The following is a 13,341-nucleotide window of genomic DNA, read 5'->3' on the forward strand; positions in this document are numbered from 1 at the left end:
TCATAGTTTTACTGTTAGTGAGGTCTGTCTCTGTATGCTGGATGTGCTGGGCACAGTGTGTGCCCACAGTGACTCTTCTCTGTCATATTTTCTTCACACAAATGAAAAAAATGAAAAAAAAAAAGCCTTTTTTATTGCTATTTGCTAGCAATCACTGAAACTACAGTATGTGTGGCATTTAGAACTTTAGCTAACTTTGATAGTCGTCCTTTAAGTGAAAGTAAAAGTAGATTTTTACTTACCTGGGGCTTTTTCCAGACCCCTGCAGTCTATCTGGTCCTTCTATGTCCTCCCGATCCCAGCTCTGCCACTGCTAGCTCCGGTGAGCCAGTCAGGGACTACTGCGCATGTGCTGCCCTGGTTGCCCGCCTACTTGATTGTGCTCCCATAGCCAGGTGGCAGTGTGCATCTGCGCAGTTACAAGTTTTGGGAACTGCACAGGCCCAGAATTCTTCCTACTGCAGTAACACGAATGATGAGGTGTGTGTGGGAAATTGCATGGAGTGACAGGGTCACGGTGGCGCAGATCAAAAGGACAGCAAGAGACCACATAGACTCTGAAGGGGTCTAAAAGTTAAAATAAAACCTTTTTTTTTTAAATTAAAGTGCTATACAAGACTTAATTGCAGAGAATAATCTAATTTCTCAGCATCAACATGGGTTTACTAAGCACAGCACATTACCTAATGAGGTGATAAATGCTAATTTGGATATTGGGAATGCTGTAGATGTGACATGGACATTGCAGATGCCTTCAGTACTGTTCCAAACAAAAGTCTGGTTCAAAAATTGGGGATATAAGGAGTGGGGAAGAATCTGTGTGCAAGGATAAGGAACTGACAATTACACAGAAAGCAAATAGTTGTGGTCAATGAATCACATTCGGAATGGGTGACTGTTAGCAGTGGGGTCCCACAGCAGTCACATAAATGTGGGCATGATACGCACCGTATGCATGCAAATGCATGTATACAGCCCAAATCATCAGGGAGTAACCATAGATCTTAATTGGGATCATACCCCTCATAGGCCACTTCATTGGAGGCTCAGCAAAACCCTTCTCCAAGATAAATAATTTGTATTGAAACTTATGAGGGAAAACATACCATCAGTGGGGTCCTTGGCATGATGTGGGTGGCGCACTGCCTATTTGTAATCTGAAGGCCCTTGGAAAAAATACTGACTAGCCATAATCAAGTTATATGGAATGCTCTCTAAGGCCTAAGAATCCTTTTAATTCAGCTGTAGTACTGAGAACTTTGCTTAAATAAAGCAATTAAGCAATAAATTAAAGCCATCCAGTCCATACAGCTTGGAAAACATCTGTGTTAAACTTGACGGCTTTTTTTTGAAAAGGGGCAATAAACCCCCCATAATATTAGCCCGTAAACTCAATCCAAAGAATGCTCTGACTCAAATATATTCCATGAAAGATTCTAAGTGCACAGTTCATTACGATCCAAGAGTAACTGCCCAGATTTTCACAGACAACTACACCAAGCTCTGTAACCTCCTGCATCAAGACAGGGATAGCACTTTTTGCAACATATCTCCAGGGTAAATTTGGCTTCACCAAAATTTTCTCTCCCTTAATTTTCAGAGCTATATGCAACTTTTACAATGGAGGAGGTGGCAAGGCCTTTAAAAAGTACCTGAAACTCATGCACGGTACATACGGAAAACACAGATTAACACAGCCTGTTTGAGTTTAGAGTGAAGAGCTTGTCTAATTCCCCCTCAGTTGCAAGTAATCACAATTGTAATTTGATCTCACAGCTGTGTCAACACTGGAATCTCGGGAGCCTCAGCTAATTTGTAAACATACAATGTTAACCCTTTAAAGGAGAACAGAGGTGCCAACAGGATAAAACGTACTAAAAACTTTAAAAACCTCAAAGGAGGAAGTGGTGGACTTACCTCCCCGAAGCAGACATGAAACTGTTGTTTATTCAAAACAGAAACATTTATCCAGATAGACAAAAGCAACGCGTTTCGCAGGTACAATCCTGCTTCTTCAGGCAATAACGATAAGGAGTACACAACAGTGTTGTCTCTAGATCACGCTCAGCGCCTCTGTTTTGAATGAACGACAGTTTCATGTTTGCTTCGGGGAGGTAAGCCCACCACTTCCTCCTTTGAGATTTTTAAAGTTTTTAGTACGTTTTATCCTGTTGGCGCCTCTGTTCTTCTTTAAAGTACTTGTGTCGACCCCTGGTGGAGGGGTTTTTATCCCCTTTCTTCTTCTGATCTACAGAGAGCGACATCTTAATCCTGAGTGAGGACAGGTCTAATTTCCTTACCTGCCTGTATAGTGGTTGCCTTATGGTGACACAGTTTTGTGAGTATAATAATTACTTACCTTAATATACCTCATTTATTTTGCATACTACACCATATCGGGCTCTCGGTGTCCTTTTCTTTCGTTGTTAACCCTTTGTCTGCTTCCATGAAAGCAGGAACTGGACACACTGCAGATTTATTGCAGGAGTTCTGTGGGCTGTAACAAAAAGAGTTTTTTTCTTTAAAGGTTATTATGCTGTTTCTTATCTTTTAGAGCAGAAAGGAAGCTCTGAGTTCAGGTCCACTTTAAGCAGTTACCCTCCTCTAAAGTCCCTGCACCGAATGTATGTCTATTGTATAACTGTTATATGGTATTTAAAGGAATATTAATCTCACACCTCATTTCTGTAGGTAATAAACTTAATGCAAAGGGAAACAATTCTTTTTTAAAGGTCATTGATCACTATAATCCATAAGGAAGGGAAGTGGTCCTTTCCACAAAGCTATAGCTCTATATCCTTGTTGAACTCAGACTTGATGTTATGATCGCTTCTGCAGCAGGTACTGCTGGCAGTAGTAGTGCTGCAGCTCAGGCAGTTCTGATCTCTTTCCATGCAAGCTGCATAGCTTTGTCTGCCTTTTCCTGCTGTCAGCATGTGACTGATTATTATTCACCTGTGTGGGAATCTGCATGTCTGCTCCCATTGGATGACCTCAGTATAAAGATCTGCTTCCTGCAGGGCTCCTTGGGCTATCATAACTTCAGTTTAAGCCTGTCTTGCTGTTGCTTCAGCCCCAGATCGTGTTTCTTGTTCTAAAGATACTTTGCTGGTCTTGCATCATATATTGGTTCATTGCCAATATATATGCATACCAGCACATTTATTATTTTCCTTGTATTCGTGTTACGTTGATACATCAGTGTCGCTGATGTATACGTACACAAACTGTTTATATCCTGTGTTCAGTTAGTCAGCTTTCCAGCACGTTTTGGTAGTTTGCGCGTATCGTGATCACCCGTGCTGAGTTAGTTATCCTGCTCCTGGTTCTGTTTGTGGATTGCGTTCATCTCTGCGAAGAGATGACGAATCCTTCTGAATCCTGTTCTGTTACCGTTTGTGGATTGCGTTCATCTCTGCGAAAAGATAACAAATCCTTCTGAATCCTGTTCTGTTACTGTTTGTGGATTGCGTTCATCTCTGCGAAGAGATAGCGAATCCTTCTGAGTCCTGTTCCCTGTATTGCTCCAGTCCTAGTCAGCGTTCCTGCTTATGTCATATATCGGTTCATTGCCGATATATACATATGTTAGTCAGACGTTACAAATAGTTTCATTGATAGCTGTAATTGTAATACGCTAGGAAAACATACTTATTGTATTTTTGTCTGTGTTACGTTCATCTATCTTGATCCTGCTATTTCCTGACTATCCTGTCCTGTCTTTGTGAGGCACGCCATCGCTGCAAACGCATTGGCTGCCTCATTCCAGTCTGTCTTGTTGTGGACGCTTGCTGTCACTAAGTAGCGGCTAGCTAGCAAGCGTTCATTCTGTCTACCTGTCCTGATCTCTTCAGTTCTGGTTTATGCGCTCAGCACTACTTTGCGCTGAGACGTTATAGCAAAAGTATTGTTTGTGGCTGTCGGATCTGCACCGGCTCTGTGCGCCACAATCTCCTATTGGAGTCAGTCCTCCCCTCCACTATACTAGGGATAGCCTGTTTCCTTGTACTAGTGTGTGTACCTCCTTCACGTCAGCTCATGCGTTGCATGCTGACTGTGGAGAATACACCACCAAGCCTAACATTATGATAACCCCATTACCAATCCCCATTGTGGGGGGGATTTCCAGAAATTATGACACTATTTGTCAGGGGTCCTGCTCCTTTAAGAAATTTGAAAAGCTTGGCCCTGAAATTACAGACACATTTATACCAGAATTGGTTAAGGTTTTGGCCAATCCCGACTTTCAGGCTTCTGCAATTTCTACCTGGTCTGATTGGATCGTTTGCGCTCTTTTTAAGGGCAAGCTTTTTGATTGGGCAATCGATGTTTTAGATCACACTCAGTTTAGACAAAGTCCTTTGCAATTTATAGCTTTTGTGATTCACAATTGGTTACGCATAGATCCATTGCCTTTTCCTCTTAACGAGCTCTTGGAAGCAGGTCAATCAGCTGCTGCGTGATTCAAGTTCATTTTGTCAATTCTACAGTGCAAAAAGTGAATCAGTATTGAATGCATACATTAAGTCTGCCTATAACCTAATAAAAACTGGTGTGTGTGGGTATGATTTTGTGGCTCCGTTGATCGATGTGTGGGAAATGATTTTGGATGATTTTTATGTGATTCAGTCAGTTGATACCAGGGAAAGTACCCTGTTGGAGACTGTCCCACTTCTTCAGTTCCTGAGTCCCTGCCTTGTCCAGTTAATGTTCCTGTAATTCCACCCTGTACCATGGATAACTCAGTGTTACTTCCCAGTAAAACAGAAGCTACTGATATTTCCTTAACCTTGCCCTGCATAAATTTATCAGCAGAGGTTCCAGAGGTCCTGCTGACTTCTGAGTCCAGCCTAGCTAGTACCCACGAGTCTTTGTTCAGTGAAACAGACATCAGAAAATCTTTGCCTGCCTCTGCAAACACTTCTGTAGAATTTACCTGTGTTAATAAAGTTCAACTCCTGTCTGATCCAGCAGATGCCAATAGATGCACTACATTAGTTTCTGAGTCCCAGCAATCCTGTCTAGAAACCTCAGAACCCCAGCATCTGAATTTCCCAATTTTACAATTGAATAGTGATTCAGATGTGCAAACATTGTGTCTTGATCTTCCTGTTTCTACACCTCCCTCTAGTTTCGTGAATAGCTCAGAGCATTTGCTATGTGAACCCGAAATCACAGAATTATTGCCTTGTTCAGAAAATGTTCCAGTAAATTTGCCCTGTACCATGAATTGTGCAGTAGATCTCTCCAATGAAGCTCAGGTCACATAATCGTTGTACTGTCCAGCAGGTGCTTCAATGGTTTTGCCCTGTAATATGGACTATTCAGTGATCCTGTCCAGTGAAGCTGTGGTCGGAGAGTCTCATGCTTCACCCTGTACTTTGGATACTTCAGACCCTCTAGCAGAGGAGTCTGAGGCACTGCTTACTTCAGTTGGTGTTGCAGTAATATTCACTTGTTTAGCAGCTGTTTTGGAATTACAGTCTGCTCTAGTAAAACTTGATGAATATCTGCCCAGTGAAGCAGAAGCCATTGAAACATTGTCTTTGTCAGCAAGCGTTTTTGATACCTTGCCCTATACACAGTCTGATTTAGCTAAAGATGTTGAGTCCCTCTCTGATATTACTGTAGCCAGGGAACTTCAGCCCTGTCCTCTGAATGCTTCAGAAGTCTTGCCCTGTAACATGGATGATTCTGATTCTCTGGAAGGGGTAATAGAGATCTCAGAATTTCAGTCCGGTTTGATTAGTGTTCCTGAAACCCAGCCCTGTATCCTGAAAAATTCTGGTTCTCTGGCCGGTGTGGCAGAAGTTCCAGAGTCCCCTTCCTGTCCAGTGAATCCCTCAGTTTTGCCTAGTCCAGTGGGGGTTTCTGCAATATTGACTTGTTCTGCAGCCCCTCATGAGCTCCAATCCAGTGTATTAGATGAGTCTCTGTCCAGTCCAGAGGAAGTTGTGGAGTCCCTATCTAGTTCAGTGCATACATCAGAAGAGTTGTCCTGTCTTATTAGTGCCCCTGAACCTGATTTGTTAATAACCTTGCTGAAATCAGCGACATCTAAGTCTGATCCTGCATTCTTTTGTGAGAGTCCAGTAGTTGCGAAGTCTAGTCATGATGGATTTTCTTTGGCCAGTCCTGGTTTTGGTCCTATCTTGGCTGACCCTGAGGCTCACAGTTCCTTGACATGCCCAGAGGTTTCTCTTGTGCCAGTGTGCCCAGATGGGCTTTGTGTGCCAGAATGCCCAAGTGTGTCTAAGGTGTTAGCGTGCTCAGATGCTTCCGTAGGAGAGACATGTTCTGATGTTGCCAGTCTGCCTGCATGCCCAGAGATGGTTCTGGTCCTTGAAAGCCCTGATCTTGATATTTGTCCTTGTAACCCTGTCTCGGGAATTGCCCTAGGTTCCATAGGGGTTCTTGATAGTTCTCCATGTGAGCCTAAAGGGCGTTCTGACCTTTTGGGATCTCTGTGGAACTTCAAAGTGTTCTGGGAGATCTCTGAGGAAACTTGTCCTGGTACCTTGGATTGGTTCAACAGTGGGTTTTGTGTTGGTAAAGACAGTTCCGGTGGGCATTGCAAAGGCTTTGGCATTTTTGGACGGTCCCTGGAAGGCAGTGGGTATCGCTCAGAGAGCTTTGGGGGGCTTTCTTCTAGAAATCATGGTTCTGATGGGTATCACACTGGGGCTTGTAGTGCTGATGGGCATGGTTCTGTAGGTTCTGGTTCTGATGGGTCCAGTCTTGTGATGACTGATTCTGGATTTTGGTCTTGCCGGGCTGTCCCGGTCATCATAAATAATAAGTTAGGTTGTTTCCTTGGGAATGTCAGTTTTGAAAGGCGTCTAGTATCCGCCTTTAAGGGTGGGGGTACTGTTATGATCGCTTCTGCAGCAGGTACTGCTGGCAGTAGTAGTGCTGCAGCTCAGGCAGTTCTGATCTCTTTCCATGCAAGCTGCATAGCTTTGTCTGCCTTTTCCTGCTGTCAGCTTGTGACTGATTATTATTCACCTGTGTGGGAATCTGCATGTCTGCTCCCATTGGATGACCTCAGTATAAAGATCTGATTCCTGCAGGGCTCCTTGGGCTATCATAGCTTCAGTTTAAGCCTGTCTTGCTGTTGCTTCAGCCCCAGATCGTGTTTCTTGTTTTAAAGATACTTTGCTGGTCTTGCATCATATATTGGTTCATTGCCAATATATATGCATACCAGCACGTTTATTATTTTCCTTGTATTCGTGTTACGTTGATACATCAGTGTCGCTGATGTATACGTACACGAACTGTTTATATCCTGTGTTCAGTTAGTCAGCTTTCCAGCACGTTTTGGTAGTTTGCGCGTATCGTGATCACCCGTGCTGAGTTAGTTATCCTGCTCCTGGTTCTGTTTGTGGATTGCGTTCATCTCTGCGAAGAGATAACGAATCCTTCTGAATCCTGTTCTGTTACCGTTTGTGGATTGCGTTCATCTCTGCGAAGAGATAACGAATCCTTCTGAATCCTGTTCTGTTACTGTTTGTGGATTGCGTTCATCTCTGCGAAGAGATAGCGAATCCTTCTGAGTCCTGTTCCCTGTATTGCTCCAGTCCTAGTCAGTGTTCCTGCTTATGTCATATATCGGTTCATTGCCGATATATACATATGTTAGTCAGACGTTACAAATAGTTTCATTGATAGCTGTAATTGTAATACGCTAGGAAAACATACTTATTGTATTTTTGTCTGTGTTACGTTCATCTATCTTGATCCTGCTATTTCCTGACTATCCTGTCCTGTCTTTGTGAGGCACGCCATCGCTGCAAACGCATTGGCTGCCTCATTCCTGTCTGTCTTGTTGTGGACGCTTGCTGTCACTAAGTAGCGGCTAGCTAGCAAGCGTTCATTCTGTCTACCTGTCCTGATCTCCTCAGTTCTGGTTTATGCGCTCAGCGCTACTTTGCGCTGAGACGTTATAGCGAAAGTATTGTTTGTGGCTGTCGGATCTGCACCGGCTCTGTGCGCCACAATCTCCTATTGGAGTCAGTCCTCCCCTCCACTATACTAGGGATAGCCTGTTTCCTTGTGCTAGTGTGTGTACCTCCTTCACGTCAGCTCATGCGTTGCATGCTGACTGTGGAGAATACACCACCAAGCCTAACACTTGATGATTGTTACCAAGGTTATGGCCAATCGTCTTAACTCGATCTCGGTCAGCTTAAATAATAACGATCAGGTTGGCTTTATCCAGGGCTGACATGTTGGCGACAACATGAGAAAGACTATCAATTTTTATTGAGGTCCTGAGGAACTCTTGAAGGTCTTCTCTGATTCTAAGTATTGATGTAAAGAAGGCCATCAGGGTTTTACAGGGCCATTCCTTAAATTAATAAGGTGTTTTGAATAATAATTGCAGTATTTGTATAGCGCCTTTCTCCTGTCGGACTCAAAGCGCTTGCGAGGCAGCCACTAGAGCGCACTCAGTGTACCTGGTATTAGTATCCTGTCTGTGGAATGGATGTGTTTACAGGCCCCTCATCTTCCATTCTGTTCTGGCCTATTTAAGGCACTCCTCACCATCATCTGCTTAAAGGGAACCTTAACCGTGGAGCAAAAACAAGTTTCACTTACCTGGGGCTTTCCCAAGCCTCCTGCAGCCGTCCTGTGCCTGCGCAGCTCCTCCAGTGTCTTCCGGTCCCCTGCCGTGGCTTAGTTTCGTTTTCGGCCGACTGCCAGTTGCCCTCCGGCAACGTGTCCTATTCTTCCGCATTCCCCGCCGTAAAGCGTGTCATGCGCATGACGCGTTTTTACGGCGGGGAATACGGAAGAATAGGACGCGTTGCCGGAGGACGACTGGCAGTCGGCCGAACACGAAACTAAGCTGCGTCGGGGGACCGGAGGACAGTGGAGGAGCTGCGCGGGAACAGGACGGCTGCAGGAGGCTTGGGAAAGCCCCAGGTAAGTGAAAATTGTTTTTGCTCTACGGTTAATGTTCCCTTTAAGATTGGGTGGCTGTCGGAATGCTAGGAGGGGAGGTTCAGGGAATATCTTTTTCAGTCTCTGATCCTTGTGTAGAACAGGATGAAGTTCTTTTGCAATCTTTCTTAAGATTTCCAGGCGTGGGTTGTAGGTGACTACCAGTGGGAGACGGCTCTCTTCCTGGTTTTGCTTGTACTCCAGGAGCTGAGTCCTAGGGATGTTGTTAGCATTCTTGATTTGAGTCTCAGCCATTAGAGGATTGTATCCCTGTTTAATGGAATTCTTCTTCAGGTAACCCAGGTGTTTGTCTCTGTCATCCCTGTCAGAACAGAGCCGATTGCATCTTATTGCCTGGCTGTAAATTATGGAATTATTTATATTTTTGGGGTGGAAACTGTCATACCTGAGGTATGTGGGACGAAGATTCCTTTATTTGAACCCTACCAACTCAGTTAAGCTTCCCTCAGCTGTCCCATCTTTTTTTACAATTAGGAATGGCATGCAGCAAGGACGTCCTTTAACACCACTTTTGTTTGCTCTAAACACTTTGCATCCAGGCCGGTTTTCCCCTTAACCACTTCGCATTCTGGGGTTTTACCCCTATAATAATCCGTACAATTTTAGCCTATCAGTATTGATGCAGCAATAACATTTTTTTATTATTAATATTAATTGTGACACTAAAGTGATACGCATGTATTTTTTTTCCAGACAATCTAGGATTTATTTGCGTAATAATTGTTTTCAAGGATTATTTCATTTTATAGGCAAAAAATAGACATGCAGAAAGTGCAGAAAATACTATTTTTTTCATATTTAACTCTTCAAATTTCACATGACAATTGCCACAGTTATAAAACATCTCAAAATATATTACTTGTCTTCTCCCGGTTAAAATGATACCATACATGCTATATTTCATCACAAGTTGAGAATGTGGCATATAATTATCGCCAGCTTTTGTAGCGACTTGATTTGATCGCTATGGCGCACAGTTTGGGGATCCCAATGCTGTACAGATACATTGCTAGGCAACAGCAGAGCAATGCATCTGTATAGTGTTGAGTCCCGGAGCTGTCACCCTAGTGATCGCATCCGATCACTACGGACAACAGCCACAGGTGTCCACTACTCTTAAGGCTAAATATAGGTGACACAAAAGGTTAATTAATTAGGTACGAGTTAATATTTTGCCAACAACAAGAAGATGTGTGCCTCACCAAATGGAACCTGATAAAGAAGCACAGCTTGTGCAAATTTGCATTTGCTCTTGCATGCCGGTATATGCATGGTGTTAAAACTAATTTAACCGCAAAATGCAGGGGTTAGTCCGCGCAAAATTTAGCACATTAACAGGGGCACCGCGGGTAGCCCCACGCCCGTCCCGTTAATGTGCAATGCACAGTATTTTGTGTGGACTAATCCACCCAGGGCAAACATTTTGTGGTGTAGTTAGTTGTAAGACCCTGCATATTCTGGCAAGCAAATGCAAATTTGCACTAGTTGTGCCTCTAAATTGAGCAGATTAGGCTAAGTTTGCAGCTAGATATGTCAGGTTTCACTTGGTGATGCACACATTCTCTTGTTGTAGCGGAGTTTGGCTCGGTTCACATTTGAGTTTTTTCATGGAACCGGCCATATGGATCCGGCCATCAGGACCAGGTAAAAACTGTCAGTTTTTACAGCCAGTGTGCTGTAAACTGTCACTTTTCTATTTGTTTCGATGTAGCTGCAAAACTTTCTGTTTCCGGTTCGCTGGGCACAACGGTCCGGGAAAATAGGTCCTAGGGCATTTTTTTGTTCATTACATAGTTACATAGTTATTTGGGTTGAAAAAAAGGCATACGTCCATCGAGTTCAACCAGAAAACAAAGTACAACACCAGCCTGCTCCCTCACATATCCCTGTTGATCCAGAGGAAGGTGAAAACCCCTTACAAGGCATGGTCCAATTAGCCCCAAAAGGGAAAAATTCCTTCCCGACTACAGAAGGCAATCAGATAAAATCCCTGGATTAACACCACTGGGCATTACCTAGTAATTATAGCCATGGATGTCTTTCAACGCAAGGAAAGCATCTAAGCCCCCTTTAAATGCAGGTATAGAATTTCCCATAACTACTTCCTGTAGCAATGCATTCCACATCTTAATCACTTACTGTAAACAAACCTTTCCTAAATAAATGGCTAAAACATTTTTTCCTACATTCGCAGATCATGTCCTCTAGTCCTTTGTGAAGGCCTAGGGACAAAAAGCTCAACTGCCAAGCTTTTACATTGCCCTCTGATGTATTTATACATGTTAATTAGATACCCTCTAAGGCGTCTTTTCTCTAGACTAAATAAACCCAGTTTATCTAACCTTTCTTGGTAAGTGAGATGTTCCATCCCTCGTATCAATTTTGTTGCTCATCTCTGCACCTGCTCTAAAACTACAATATCTTTCCTGTAATGTGGTGCCCAGAACTGAATTCCATATTCCAGATGGGGCCTTACTAGAGAGTTAAACAGGGGCAATATTATGCTAGCATCTCGAGTTTTTATTTCCCTTTTAATGCATCCCAAAATTTTATTAGCTTTACCTGCAGCGGCTTGCCATTGAATACGATTATTTAACTTGTTGTCGATGAGTACTCCTGAGTCCTTCTCTAAGTTTGATGTCCCCATCTGTATCCCGTTTATTTTGTATGGTGCTAGACCATTGGTATGACCAAAATGCATGACTTTACATTTTTCAACATTGAATTTTATCTGCCATTTATGTGCCCATATAGCCATCCTATCCATATCCTGTTGCAATATGTCACTATCTTCCTGAGAGTTAATGATTCAGCACAATTTTGTATCATCAGCAAAAATAGCAACATTGCTTTCTACTGCATCTACTAGGTCATTAATAAATACATTGAAGAGCTCTGGACCCAGTACAGACCCCTGTGGGACCCCACTGCTAACAGTCACCCATTTTGAGTATGATCCATTGACCACAACTCTTTGTTTTCTGTCCATTAGCCAGTTCCCTATCCATGCACACAGACTCTTCCCCAGTCCTTGCATCCTCAACTTTTGCACCAGACTTTTGTGGGGAACAGTGTCGGAGGCCTTTGCAAAGTCCAAGTATATCACATCTACAGCATTCCCAATATCCACATTAGCGTTCACTACCTCATAACAGCCGAGCATGTTAGTCAAACAGGACCTGTCTTTAGAAAACCCATGCTGATGCTGAGGAATAAGATTATTTTCTACTATGAAGTCTTGTATAGTATTTCTTAGTAACCCCTAAAATAGTTTGCATACAACTGATGTTAAGCTTACAGGAAGTGAGAACAGCAAAGGAGACAGGACGCAGCCTTGTAGTGCACCCATGTTAGTGAATCTTGGTTGTGAGGAGATGTGTGATGATTTGCTCAGCTGCCTGTGCAGGCAGGCAGCTTTTTGACCATTGTGTAGGTTTGCATGCTGCAGGACTCTGGAAAGAAGAGCTTCTGTCAGTTTTGCAGCTTGTGCTTGCTGAGGAATTTGCATACGTTGTCATGCAAATTGCCTGGCCACATTCATTGGAGGCGTGTACTATAAGTACTATGTGTGTCCCACAATGCTTTGCTGTTCATAAGGAGTCTTCCTGTGAAACACTCTGGAGAGTGACAGCCATGCTCTTGGTTTGAAGATCAGCTGAGAGTAATTCCTGGAAACTGTGCTAGGCAGATTCCATAGTGCAGTTAGGATTGTTTATCTGTTTGTTTGTTCTGTTGCTGTTGTCCTGTTAGCTGTGGTCGACAGGAAATGGTTCTGATCTCTGTTCTTGGAGTATAGCTGGTGCAGCGGTTGCTACCAACTATCTCTTCTGTTCTGTCTCCTGGGATCGCGCTAGCTACTTTTCGCTAGCGCTGTGGATCCTTCTGTTCTGTCTCCTGGGATCGCGCTAGCCACTTTCCGCTAGTGCTGTGGATCCTTCTGTTCTGCTACTCTGTACCTGGATCGCGCTGGCCACTTTTCGCTAGTGCTGTGGATCCTATCTCTCGCTTGTCCCTGTTTTCGTGTGTCTGTCTTGTCTGCTACGACCGCTTGCTGGAGGCTCGGTGAGGTAACCGTTAAGCAAGCGTTCGCGTCCTCTGTTTCATGTTTGTCTGTCGATGGTTAGTTAGGCGTGCTTGTCTCTATTGTGCTTATCACGTGGAGACCGCGCATAACCGCGTGCACTGTTGCGAATGAGTGCGGTGTTCGCGGTTAGCTAGCGTTTGTTATTTTCCGCATCTTCTCATTGTATTATTGCTGTGCCTTTGCTACCCTCGTATTCTGTTCTGATCTGCCTTGTGTCACGTCTGGCGATCGCACCTCCCGCGATCGCGTTCCTATTTCATATCTGCTGTTGTGTCTGCGCGGTCGCTGGG

At 43.7% G+C, this 13,341-nt stretch overlaps 1 protein-coding gene across 13 annotated transcripts in view; it reads left to right on the plus strand.

The window, feature by feature from the left end:
* The window catches only part of FLRT1 (fibronectin leucine rich transmembrane protein 1), an 878,261-nt gene that overhangs the window by 73,440 nt on the left and 791,480 nt on the right, over nucleotides 1-13,341 (plus strand). The window lies entirely within an intron of this gene.

The sequence above is a fragment of the Hyperolius riggenbachi genome, chromosome 11, assembly GCF_040937935.1.
Source record: "Hyperolius riggenbachi isolate aHypRig1 chromosome 11, aHypRig1.pri, whole genome shotgun sequence".
In the NCBI taxonomy this organism is placed as follows: domain Eukaryota; kingdom Metazoa; phylum Chordata; class Amphibia; order Anura; family Hyperoliidae; genus Hyperolius; species Hyperolius riggenbachi.